Raw genomic sequence first — 12,939 nt, forward strand, 5'->3', positions numbered from 1 at the left:
TCCCCTGGAAGGCCCAGCAGGCTGCCCCTTATATATCATTGGTCAGAACTGGATTTCATGCCTCCAAACCATCAATCATAGGGATAGACAATGGGTGGCCACAGTGACATTGAAACCATCAAAACTAAACTCCTGGCCCGGCCACACCATCACTCAAATAGCCTTAGGGTTCTTTTGGCCACAAAAAAATAAGGAAGCCCAGCAGTGTCTGCCCTACATATCACAGGCTACATACTCTATCCATACTTTTTAAATCTCTAAAAGAAAACCATAGTGCATGTCCTTCTAGTTCATAAATGAAGAAACCAAGACTGCAAGCAATACAGTGATCTGCTCAAGTCACCCCGCTCATAAGGAGGCAACTCTGAACAGAGGCCAGACCAGCCCCCCAGCCTGGATCCCAACTGTGCCAAATAATACATCACAATGGTGATCAGGGCAGGTCACGTAGCTGGAGAGCAAGTGATGGGGGAGGGTTCCTGTCTGCCAAGTATGATGAGTGCTTCAGGCTGCGCTTCAGGAAAAGATACCCATGTATGTCTTCCATGCACCCTCCAAACATGAACATGTTTTTGTTCTTTCAAAGAAAAACTCTAAGTTGAGATGACAGGGACCACTGCTTCCAGAGAAGAGAAAATATTACCCTTCTAGATGCTCCATAACCAGGTGCCAGGCCTCTGGAGACCAGAGCAGTTCATATGTCTCAGGTGGCATCTTTCTGATGATTTGAGAGCCTCATAATTGTTTATTGACTTATGCTCAGCTTCTGTACTCCTGCTCCAGGAGAAACTATTTTTTTATAATTTAGTGGTAAATGATTTTTGAATAATGAGAACTTGCAGGGAGGAAAGAGGAAGTTATATGAAGTGAGGCAAATGATGGAAGACATTCATAATGCAAGTCATTTTTCTTGAGAAATAGCCCCTGCTGAAATTCCTTGTCTTTTTTCCTTGGGTGGTGGAAAAAAAATAACAAAGACCAGTCTCTCTGTTGTCTTGAGATATTGATGCTTGGGTATTAAGTGTCAGCACAGCTGCTATTCATAAAATGAGGCAGGAGCAAAATGTAATGTTCTCTAATAATTTTTTTCTGTCGATCTATTCTTACTAAAATTTCATACATTGGCCTTAACTTCTGTCTGCCGTCGTCCATCAAGGAAAAGTACATAGCCATCTTTCTAAGTTTTTAATGTAATGTTTAAAGGGAAATGTCTAAGAAGACCTTTAATACAAAATGCTAATGAAACTAATTAGATGGATAAGTGAGCAAAATCAGAAAAGGAATGGCACTGTGGGCCATACTTCCAGCACTGCTTTGTTTCTCCATAGTTCCTTATCTCAAATTCCCTCCTTTTTAAATGAAGCTTGTAAAAGACTGTTCTAATAAAACAGTTCATTTGTGGTATTAGTCCACAAGAGGTTAGTAGAGGAAATGAATTATATATCTTTTAATATAAAATAATAACCATCTAAAGTCTATAAATAATAAATGCTAGAGAGGGTGTGGAGAAAAAAGTAACCCTCCTATACTGTTGGTAGGAATGTAAATTGGTACATCCACTACAGAGAACAGTATAGAGATTCCTTAAAAAACTAAATATAGAACTACCACTATGTTCCTACAATCCCACTCCTGGGCATATATTCTGAAAAAACTTTAATTTGAAAAGATACAAGCATCCCCGTGTTCATGGCAGCACTATTTACAATAGCCAAGACATGGAAGCAACCTAAATGTCTATTGACAGAGGAATGGATAAAGATGTGGTACATATATACAATGGAATATTACTCAGCCATAAAAAGAATGAAGTAATGTCATTTGCACCAACGTGGATGGATCTAGAGATTATCACACTGAGTGAAGTAAGTCAGACAGAGAAAGACAAACATCATATCAGTTATATGTGGAATCTTAAAAAAAAAGGTGATACAAATGAACTTATATACAAAATAAAAATAGACCCACAGACATAGAAAACAAACATGGTTATCAAAGGAGAAGGGTGGGAGAGGATAAATTAGGAGTTGGGATTAACAAACATACTACTATATATAAACTACTTAACCAACAAGGACCTACTGTATAGCACAGGGAGCTATACTCAATATTTTGTAATAACGTATAAGGAAAAAGAAACTAAAAAAGAATATGTATATATTCAAATACACATGTATTTGCTATATACCTTTGTTGCACACATGAAACTATGTAAATTGTAAATCAATATGTAAATCTACTCTAATTAAAAAATAAAATAAAATAATCACATGGTTGAGCTGTCTCAGGTGCCTTCACATCTATTTTGTGGGCAAAAATACAAGAGCTCCAAGAGGCAGAATTCAAAGTTAGGCAAAATTAGGAGTTCCTGTTGTGGTGCAGCGGTTAACAAATCCAACTAGGAACCATGAGGTTGCGGGTTCGATCCCTGGCCTCGCTCAGTGGGTTAAGGATCTGGTATTGCCGTGAGCTATGGTGTAGGTCCCAGACCTGGCTCAGATCCCGCATTGCTGTGGCTCTGATGTAGGCTGGCGGCTATAGCTTCGATTAGACCTCTAACCTGGGAACCTCCATATGCCACAGGAGCAGCCCTAGAAAAGGCAAAAAGACAAAAAAATTAAAATAAAATAAAATAAATAATAAAATAAAACAAAGTTAGGCAAAATTAGGCATGTGGTGAATTCAAGTGTTTGTGGGAGATTAAAGAAAAGAACTGACCAGGAGTTCCCATTGTGGCTTAGTGGGTTAAGAACCCAACATGTATCCATGAGGACTCAGGTTCAATCCCTGACCTCACTCAGAGGGTTAAGGATCCAGTGTTGCTGTGAGCTGTGGTGTAGGTCACAGATACGACTTGGATCTGGCGTTGCTGTAGCTGTGGTGTAGGCCAACAGCTGTAGCTCTGATTAGACTCCTAGCCTTGGAACTTCCATATGCCACATGTGCAGCCCTAAAAAGAAAAAAAAAAGAACTGACCCATCTGCAGTCTGAAATTATGCGAAATAGAAGTTCCATTTTTCTGTAATTTCTGTACTCCATGCTTTTTCTAATATATGCCAAGGAAATCTTTTTCATGTTTGATGTACTATCTTAAGAACTTTGTCAATTCTTCCCAATTTTATATTTTTATTTGAGTCTGTTAGCTTAGAAATGTGTGTGTAAGGGCTTTACACAGACAGGGCATCAGTCACAGGTAGGTGCAGAAACAAAACTGTCAGCGCTCGGAGCACTGGAAATGTCCCTTAAACCCCTGCAATGAGAACTCAGTTCCATCAGACAGTGTAAAAGCTCCCGAGTACTGGGTGCCATCTATTTCTCACTGTCCTCCTGTGACCTCACCCTGGAAGTGGGTGGGGGGGTAATTACTCCTATTCTACAGTGAAAGAGGGAGCCCAAGACACAGCATGAGGTCCCAAGACTGTGTGGCGCCTGGGGCAGAACAGAGATCCTGGCATTCCTGCATCACATAAGGTGAAAGTTTAGGGGAAAGGCTGGCAAAACGCTGAATAGAAAGTCAAGCGGAATATCAAACAGCTTCATTGGGTTTGCTTGCCCCTGGGCCTACAAGGGCTGCTTCCAGACCAACGCTCCCTTCCATGTCCCTGTGAAACTGATGCCAAGTCCTAAATCCTACAGAGCTGCTGCTCAGAGACCCTCAGCGTGAAAACCCACCCTGCCCTTCCCTGGCACCCTTATTCTCTCTTGCAGATGTTTTCCTTTTTTTTTTTTTTTTTTGCTTCTTAGGGTCCCACCTGCAGCATACGGAAATTCCCAGGCTAGGGGTCAGACTGAAGTTAAAGCTGCTGGCCTACACCACAGCCACAGCAATGCCAGATCCAAGCAGTGCCTGTGACCTACACCACAGCAATTGTCAAGGCCAGATCCCTAACCCACCGAGTGAGGCCAGGGATGGAACCCCTGTCCTCATGGATACCAGTCGGGTTTGTTACCCCTGGGCCACCATGGGAGCTCCTCTTTTTTTTTTTTAACCTCCTAACACCTGTATCAAAAATCTGTTACCACTGTCTCCATCTAGAAACGGCAGATGCAAGCACTCTCTGACAACACTAACTTTATCACCTTTGTCCAACTGCAGACGAAAAGCCTCGTCTCTGATAGCTGGTTTAAATATATCCCATCCAACCTATCCATGATATGGAAAGCAAGGCTTTTGCTTTATATAGTCTTATTTTTAGTGATGAGAAGCATCCTGTTCCGTTCCATAATTTAACTGTTTATTAATGTATTCAGACATGTGCATATGTAGTTATACATATATTTTTAATGGATTAAAAGTTTTCCTAGCTCATGGTACTTGTTAACATAACATTGGACTTTGTTTTAAAAACAAACTAGTGGAAAACATTTTCGCAGTTCCTCAAAAAATTAAACACAGAGTTACCGTATGACTCAAGAATTCCACTCCTAGTTACACACCCATGAGAAATAAAAGTACAAGCACAAAATTTGCCCACAATGTCACAGCAGTGAGATTCATAATAACCAAAAAGTGGGAACACCTAAATGCCATTGTGAATTAAAATTCACATTTTATGACAAGACAAGAAAAATTTAAACAAAAATTCTTCTCTGTCCTTTGGCCCCTTCTCTGCCCCCACTGTGCATTGCATATCCACATTATGCATGCACCAAACCCATCAAGCCATTGGCAGAAACACCTGCTCATCCATCAAGGGCCACAACCTCTCAGCATCAAGAAAACCACTCCTTAAAGACAATACCCCTTGACCTCATAAGGGGTCACATAGCACTTATGTCTGGATTATGTAAACTGTAAAAAATCTGTGTCTTTTTTTTTCTTTTTTGGCTTTTTAGGGCCATATGAGTGGCCTATGGAAGTTCCCAGGCTAAGGGCCGAATCGAAGCTACAGCTGCTGGCCTTCGCCACAGCCACAGCAACTTGGGATCCAAGCCACATCTTCTACCTACCCCACAGCTTGTGGCAACACCAGATCCTTAACATACTGAGCGAGGCCAGGGATTGAACCCATGTCCTCATGGATACTAGTCAGATTTGTTTCCACTGCGCCACGACAGGAACTCCAATAATCCATCATTTAATGTACAGCTCGTTGTCTCAAAAAATTTACATAACTGTGCTTTTGAATTCTAAGGAGTGGAACAGTACTCAGAGTTTCTGGAGACACTCTTCTTAGGTTATAGTCCTCGAATTTTGTTCCAAAAAAATTTTCCTTTTCTTTCTTAGGTCGATTAATTTTTCATCAACATCATAAACTCATGAATGCATAACCAAATGTGGATGGCCAGACAATAGAATATTATCCAGCAATAAAAAAGCATAAAGTACTGACACAGGCTACAATGTGGATGAAGCTTGAAACATTATTCCAAGTGAAGGGAGCCAGTCACAAAAGATCACACAGTGTATTGATCCCACATACCCAGAATAGGCAAATCCACAAAGGCAGAAAGTGGATGAGCTGTTGCATAGGGTTGGGAGTGCGACCAGCTGGGGGTGACTGAGAAACAACTGCTACTGGGGACAGGTTTCCTTTGTGTGGTATGAAAGTGTCCTAAAATGTGGTGATGAGTGAATTCTCAATATGTTTTTTAAGAACACATAACTGGCCTGGGAACTTCCATGTGTCGTAGGTGCAGCCATAAATTGAAAAAAAAAAAAAAAAAAAAAAAGACCAAATCTATCCCTTCTTGCAATGTTATCAGACCCTATTACACTGTTGGTGGGAATGTAAATTGATGCAACCACTGTGGAAAACAGTATGGAGATTCCTCGGGAAACTAGAAATAGAATTACCATTTGATCCAGCAATCCCACTCCTGGGCATCTATCCAGAGAAAACCATGACTCAAAAAGACGCATGTACTCCAATATTTGTTGCAGCACTATTTGCAATAACTAAGACATGGAAACAACCTAAATGTCCATCAACAGAGGAGTGGATCAAGAAGATGTACACAGTGGAATATTACTCGGCCAATAAAGGAACAAAATACTGGCATTTTTAGCACCATGGATGGACCTAGAAATTATCATGCTAAGTGAAGTCAGCCATACAATAAGACACCAACATCAAATGCTATCACTGACATGTGGAATCTGAAAAAAGGACACAATGAACTTCTTTGCAGAACAGATACTGACTCACAGACTTTGAAAAACTTATAGTTTCCAAAGAAGACAGTTTGGGGGGTGGGGGGATGCGCTGGGGGTGTGGGATGGAAATCTTATAAAATTGGATTGTGATGATCATTGTACAACTATAAATGTAATAAATTCATTGAGTAATTAAAAAATGCACAAATAAAAAAAATTAAAAAGAACACATACCTGTATACTTTAAATGAGTGAATCTTATGGTATAAGAATATATCTCAATAAAACTGTTAAAAAAAAAATAAACCTAGTGCCTTAGCCTGCTCGGGCTGCAACAATCTACCCGAAATGGGACCACTTAAACCCCAGACATTACTTCTCACAGTTCTGGAGGCTGGACATCCAAAATCAAGGCGCAGGCAGAGTCAGTGTCCAGTGAGCCCTGCTTCCTGGTCCATAGACAGTCTTCTTCTTGTTCTCATGGGCGGAAGGGGCAAGAGAGCTTGCTGCGGCCTCTTTTATAAGGCATGAGTCCTAGTTACAGACCTTCCTCCTTAGATCCAATCATCTCCCCAAGGCCTCACCTCCAAAATCCACCACATTGTGGGTTAGGTTTCAGCATAGGAAAATTAAGGAAGCACAAATATTCAGGCTATAGCACCTGGTACACTCAGGTCAAGTTTTCTGATATAATGTTCAAGATCAACTGAGTCCAGGAGTTCCCTTTGTGGCTCAATGGAAACAAACCCAACTAGTATCCATGAGGATGTGGGTTCGATCCCTGGCCTCACTCAACGGGTTAAAGATCCAGCATTACTGTGAGCTGTGGTGTAGGTCACAGATGCGGCTTGGATCTTGTGTTGCTAAGGCTGTGTGTAGGCCGGCAGCTGCAGCTCTGATTGGACCCTAGCCTGGGAAGGTCCATATGCCACAGGTGCAACCCTAAAACGCAAAATAAATAAATGGATGGATAGATAGATAGATAGATAGATAGATAGATAGATAGATAGATAGAAAGAATAAATCAACTGGGTCCAAAGACCTGGGTTCAGACCCTGGCTTTGTCACTGATCAGAGTGTGTCCTGGGTTCAGACCCTGGCTTTGTCACCGATCAGAGGCAATCACTTGATCTCTCTCCTGCAACTGCTTCCTCTTTTCGTTCACAGTAAGATTTCACCAGCAGCATGAGATCGAGTCCACTGCCACCAACTAGTATTCTGTTGGTCTGGACTTTGACAGAGGCAGAGTAAGAAAGATGATGTATGATACAGACACAGGGGAGGGACACCTTCTATCACTCCAGCTGACTTTCCTGGGAGCTCCAAGCATTGTGTGGGGGTGGGGGACCCTCTGCTGGGGCAGCTTTCCTGCCCAGTCACATAAATCATGTGACTGTGGCAAAGCCAAGATGTGTAGGGACCAACCAGCTCACAAGGCATTCAAAACTTCACTTTAAAAAGTCTACTCCAGGAGTTTTCTCCATGGCACAGTGGGTTAAGAATCTGACTGCAGTGGCTCGGGTTGATGCAGAGGTGCCAGTTCAATCCCTGGCCAGGGAAGGTGGATTAAAGAATCTGGTGTTGCCACAACTTTCGTGTAGGTTGCAGCTGTGGCTCAGGTTCAGTCCCTGGCCCAGGAATTTCCATATGCCATAGGTGCAGCCATAACACGGGGAAAAAAAAAAAAAAAAAAAACTAATCTATCCCTTCTTGCAATGTCATTGTAGAATCTGTCAACTTAGGAAACTTGAGTTGGAAATATTTTGTCCTATTTTACCTTTCTATGTTCCCCAGATCATGAGGTCTGAACTGTTTCGTTTTGCTTGTGTTGATATTTGCAAGAATATAAAGTTCATCATTAAGCAGGTAAATCAGAATTTCATTTGAGATGCCAGCAGCTCATTCTGATTACTCAAAAAGCGAGGGGAAAATGTTTCCCTGGCTGTGCCACAATTTTGCTTTTAGCTTATTATAAATGAGAGATTTCCTTAGTTCCCCTTTGCCCACCCAGCCTCACCTCTACGCCCCTTCCCCAAAGTAAAAAAAGAGGTCTAGAGACCAAAACACAGAGAGGGTTTGTTATTTGATGAGCTCTCTAACCTCCCCTCAACCATACACACATGCACTTACAATGTGAAAAAAAAGTATACGTGTACTATCTGAAACATACGTACACACACACACTAATACAGTATAGGGATGGAGTCAAACAGTTACACAGGTGGTTGTAGAAGTCCCAGTAGGGGACGACGGACAGAAATGGAAACCTAGTGCACTTTGGGATATTACTGTAAGTTAATAATGACTCAAGAAAGCCATCCGAACATCTTGGAACAAAGCAGACTGGCTTAACTATAAAACCATAAATAAAAGCGTGAGATATGCCTCGGGTCATTAGGTGAAAGATAAAATGAGGCCTGCCTTCAAGTTCAGCAAGAAAATGACCCTTAGAACCAAGGAGAGGAATTTAAGGGGAAGATGACATTCCAAAGGAGGGGACCCTCATTATATGGAAACCCGAGATGATGCAACACATTCTAGCATCTGTTCCCACCCTTCTGCTGACTTGAATAAGCACCATAACTGTCCTAGTTTGACCTCATAGGATCAAATACTCTTTTACCCAATACAGAGGAGCTAGTGAGGTAAGCCTGGCATCCACTCGAAGAAGAAGGAAGAAGGTGGTCTTTTCTCCCTCCCTACTTTCCTTGGATTATAAAAATGTAGCCCAACTAGTCCTCAGGGTAGAGCTTCCTTGCCTGCCCACTTGTATCCCTTACAAGTGTCCTATCTTAATAAATGCATTTCTTGCCTATTACTTTGTCTCCCACTGATTCCTTCTGCACTGAGATACAAAAAATCTGAGCCTCAGTAAGTCTAGACACCAGGTGAGTGATTCTAATTTCAAAAACCATGGGTTCAAGCCCCAATCTGGATTCTGGCTGGGTTCAAGTCACCAGTGTTTCAGTTTCAACAGTGGTATTGGAAACATTCATGCCAGGCATTCATCAAATACATAGGAGGCCCTCCTCCATGGCTGGGAAGAGTGAGATGAACAGAAAACCACACTACACACATTTTCTGTGAGACTTTCCTTTACTCTCGAAAGAGGATCATGGCACTGAGAGGAAAAGAGCATGCTTCTCAGCTCTGAAATCACCTCGAGTGTCTCTCCTTCAATCCCTCCTGCTCCAGGTACCCATGATCCAAAGCACAAAGCACTCACAAGGAGCCCAGGAGCTCCATCCTGTGGTACAGCCCTCAGCAGGGAGAGCAGCAGGTGCAGGCTCTTAGGCTCACTTCCCAAAGATGCATCATTTTGATATATAAAATAAAAAATAAAGAAACAGGGTAACTCAGCCCCTCCATGAGTGGTTTGAGTTTTGTCCCATCTCATAAGCATGTTTTTTACTTATAGCAACAAGAGGCTGTATCTCAGAGTGTGAAAGTGATGACTGCAGATCTTCTACATTTAAAACATCATCATCTGGCAGATGCGCGGGTGTGCCTGCTGTAAATCATGAAACAGGACTGAAAACAAACCCTGCACACCCTTTCTGTCACGCTCAATGAAGAGTCCTTCCCTCAAGCTACAGGAGGCATTGTTTGCCAAGCTCTTCAAGGCAGGCCCAGAAGCATGTTTGGAAAACAAAGGACTTTTTAATTGCTGCTGACATGGATGAACTCTCTGAAACAACAGCTGTGTCTTGAGATTATATTACAAGGCCTGTGAAGCTGGCTGCAAAGCCTCCTTATAAAAAGACAAAGCTGAAGAAGTCTTTTATTGTTTCCAGAAAAGATTCCCAAGCCAGGATGCCTAATTTCAGTTCCTGGGGGATGCAGCCATTATATGCTATAGAACAAAACTGAGAAACAACCTTGGTGTTGACTACAGTGGATTAAAAACACAATCCAGGGGAACAGTTTGGGCAGGAATAGGAAATCGGTTGTCAAGGTCATCCTTGTGCCCAGTTTAAAAGTTTGTTAGTGGCAATGACACTTGGCTATTAAAATACTGTCCCAGGAGATCGTTGCCTTCCTGTCTTTTAAGTCACAGAATGTCTGCTGCTGGCTGTAAATTATGGACAGAAGAACCCATTTGCAGAAATATTGACCCAGTTGTACCTCATAGATTTGTTACTACCCGGAGAGAAATGAGCCTTGTGAAATATAACTATGATCCTGCCAAAGACAGACCTCAAGGGGAGATGGTTAAGGTTGGAGGAGGGGTCAAGAGTGCTTAGGAGGAAAGAAAAGGGCTGAGGAGATGTAGATGGAGTGAGCAGACCAGTGGATCCCAAACCATGTGCAAGCCCCTAAGTCCTTGTGTTTTAAAATAGAAGGCTTTTTCTTTAGCCTCCCAGGCCTCCCCTCAGCCTCAAAAGGCTGACTCAAGAGTAAATGATTAGGAAATATTGTTAAAGCTAAAAACTAGTTAAAACAGTCTCCACTGTGTTATGCCCTGCCTGGGCCCACTAACTTAGTGTTAATGTTTCCTTTCTAGTTAGAGTTCAATTGCACCTAGTGTCTGGCTTTTCACAAATGATCTCTTCCTTGTTTAATTGCTCTCTTTTACTAATGGTTACTTTCTCCTTAGAGTAGTGCACCTAGAGTTGTACTGCACCAAGTGTTTTCCTTTTTTAATTGGAACACCCCCTCATACCCCTTCCCTGTAGGCCATCTTCATTCCAGAGAAGGTCAAGGTACGATAACCCTGAAGACAACCAGAAAACCATCACCGGACAGTAATGACACTGGCCTTGACAACCTCTGAAATGATCTATGGAGGGAAAAGAATGTAAATACCTTGATCAATAACCCTGGCATCCAAGCTACACCTATAAGACCCCTTACCATCCCCTCTCAAGGGAGGACACAGTTTGGAAGCCTTAGCCTGCTGGGGCCTCCTCTGCCTGGCAAAGCAATAAAGCTGTTCTTTCTGCTTCACCCAAAACTTTGTCTCCAAGATTTAATTGGTGCCAGTTTAACAGAGGCCTCATTTCAGCTATAATCCCATGGAGGGAATGACTGTCACACTGCTTCTAGAATTCCATTCATCCAGCAGTGTATCTTAGACACTCAAGTCTTCAGGGTAAGTGATTCCATATAAACTGCATATAAGAGAGGGTGAGACTGTCTTTTCTATAACCTTTGTCCATTCCTCAGGATGCCCCAAGAACTAAAACAGCTAAGAACCCCTGCGTGGAAGATTGAAGAAAACCACAAAGCCTTGGATCCTCTGCCCCTGGAGAGGTGGGCTCTATCCCCCCACCCTGGTATCTAAACTGAATGCGGCTGCTTTCACCATCAGGAGCTCACAGGTTGATGGGGCTCTAGTTCCAAGGCTCAGCACTGGACAAGCACTGGGTCTCTGGGGGCTGAAACTGAGGCAGGAGATCATAGACCCCAGGCTGACCAAGTGGAATCTGTGCCCTGGGGACAGACACTTCAGATAAAGATCATGGCAGGAGCAAGGAGGAGCTGCATCCCACTGGGATAAAAAATAAAGTTCCCCTAGTTCTCATTCTTGAGGTCAAGGAGACCCCCAGAAGGACACACTCGCAGAAAGGTTCCTCAGGGATCAGAGAAAGGAAGGGCACCAGACTGAAACTGACAGTATCAACGGCCTGAACCTGGCCAAAACCCAGTTTGGGACTTGAACCCACGTGCTGGGACTTGAACCCGCCCTAAATCCAGATTGAGTTGAACCCATGCTTTCACTCACCCAATGTCTGGACTTACTGAGGTTCTCTGCACAGAAGGAATTCAGCGAAAGACAAAGTGATAGGCAAGAAACAGACTTATTAGGATAGAACGCTTGTGAGAGATGCAAGCAGGCAGGCAAGAAAGCTGGATCCAGTGGGCTACAGTTTTTATCAGCCAAGGAGAGCAGGGAGGTGGGGGTTGAAAAAGCCTGCCTCTTCCTTTCTGGGAGTAGTAGCTCCTCCTTAGTATACGGTAAGGTGTATTCAAATCTTAGTATACAGAAGGGTAGTCCTCAAACTCTTGCCCTTGGTCTGAATATGAATGCGGACCTCATCCCATCCCCCACCCAAGGACCTGAGGCAATTCTCAAGGCTCCTCTAATGAAGCAAAGCTGCCTTGTTCTGCTGGCTTTTTGAGCAATTTATTTACTTACAGAGATCTCCCAATGTCCCCTAAGTTTCCCTCATTATCTGTAGTCCTTTACTGGGACTTCTTAAAAATACCTGTGTCTGCTCCATCTCTATCAAGACCACAGTACATTCCGTCCACTTCCCAGAGACCCATGTGCTAGAATCCATCCTGGCTAAAAGATGCACATGCACACAGGGGAGGGCCCTGAGTCAGGCCAGGTGTGGGCTCAAGGCCATTCAAGCAAGATGATTGGCCAGAGGAAGCCCGGAAGGACGGCTCCCACAGAAGTGATTGAAACCACCTGCCACCGTACAAGTGATTTAAACCAACTCCAAGGGACGTGTTCTCTCTTCCTCTCTTGCTCTTTCTTGCTCTTTCTGTCTCTCTCTCCCCTCCTCCCTCCCCCAACCAGAGCCTGTGCCTTTGCTTTCTCCACATGTATCTTTTCTTTCTTCTCTTTAAATAAACACTTATTTGCCTCACTACCCTCAGTCTCTTTTTCCAATTCTTTCTCCAAAGGGATAAGTTCTGGGGACCTACATCAAAGAGTTAGGGTTCAGTGTTCTCACCCCACAGCCACCCGAGAAGCAGACCACTGTACATGAGATGCTTAGCTGCAAGCAGAGGGTCCTGGAGGATGAGATGCTGCCATGAAGAGAGGACAGGAAAGACCGAGGGCCCTGACATGAGTGGAAGAGCAGCTTCCTCCATAGCCCCGGCTGCTA

At 43.1% G+C, this 12,939-nt stretch overlaps 1 protein-coding gene and 1 long non-coding RNA gene across 5 annotated transcripts in view; both read right to left on the reverse strand.

Moving 5' to 3' along the window:
- Nucleotides 1-12,939, reverse strand: part of LOC110256746 (uncharacterized) — a 437,041-nt gene that overhangs the window by 370,518 nt on the left and 53,584 nt on the right. The gene's annotated exons all lie outside the window — the stretch shown is intronic.
- Nucleotides 1-12,939, reverse strand: part of LOC146396506 (uncharacterized) — a 229,565-nt gene that overhangs the window by 78,196 nt on the left and 138,430 nt on the right. The window lies entirely within an intron of this gene.

Source organism: Sus scrofa, chromosome 14 (assembly GCF_054392235.1).
Source record: "Sus scrofa isolate SSC_HxYL_T2T_F1_AM1 chromosome 14, Sscrofa_HxYL_maternal_Yorkshire_Landrace_v2.0, whole genome shotgun sequence".
Lineage (NCBI taxonomy): Eukaryota > Metazoa > Chordata > Mammalia > Artiodactyla > Suidae > Sus > Sus scrofa.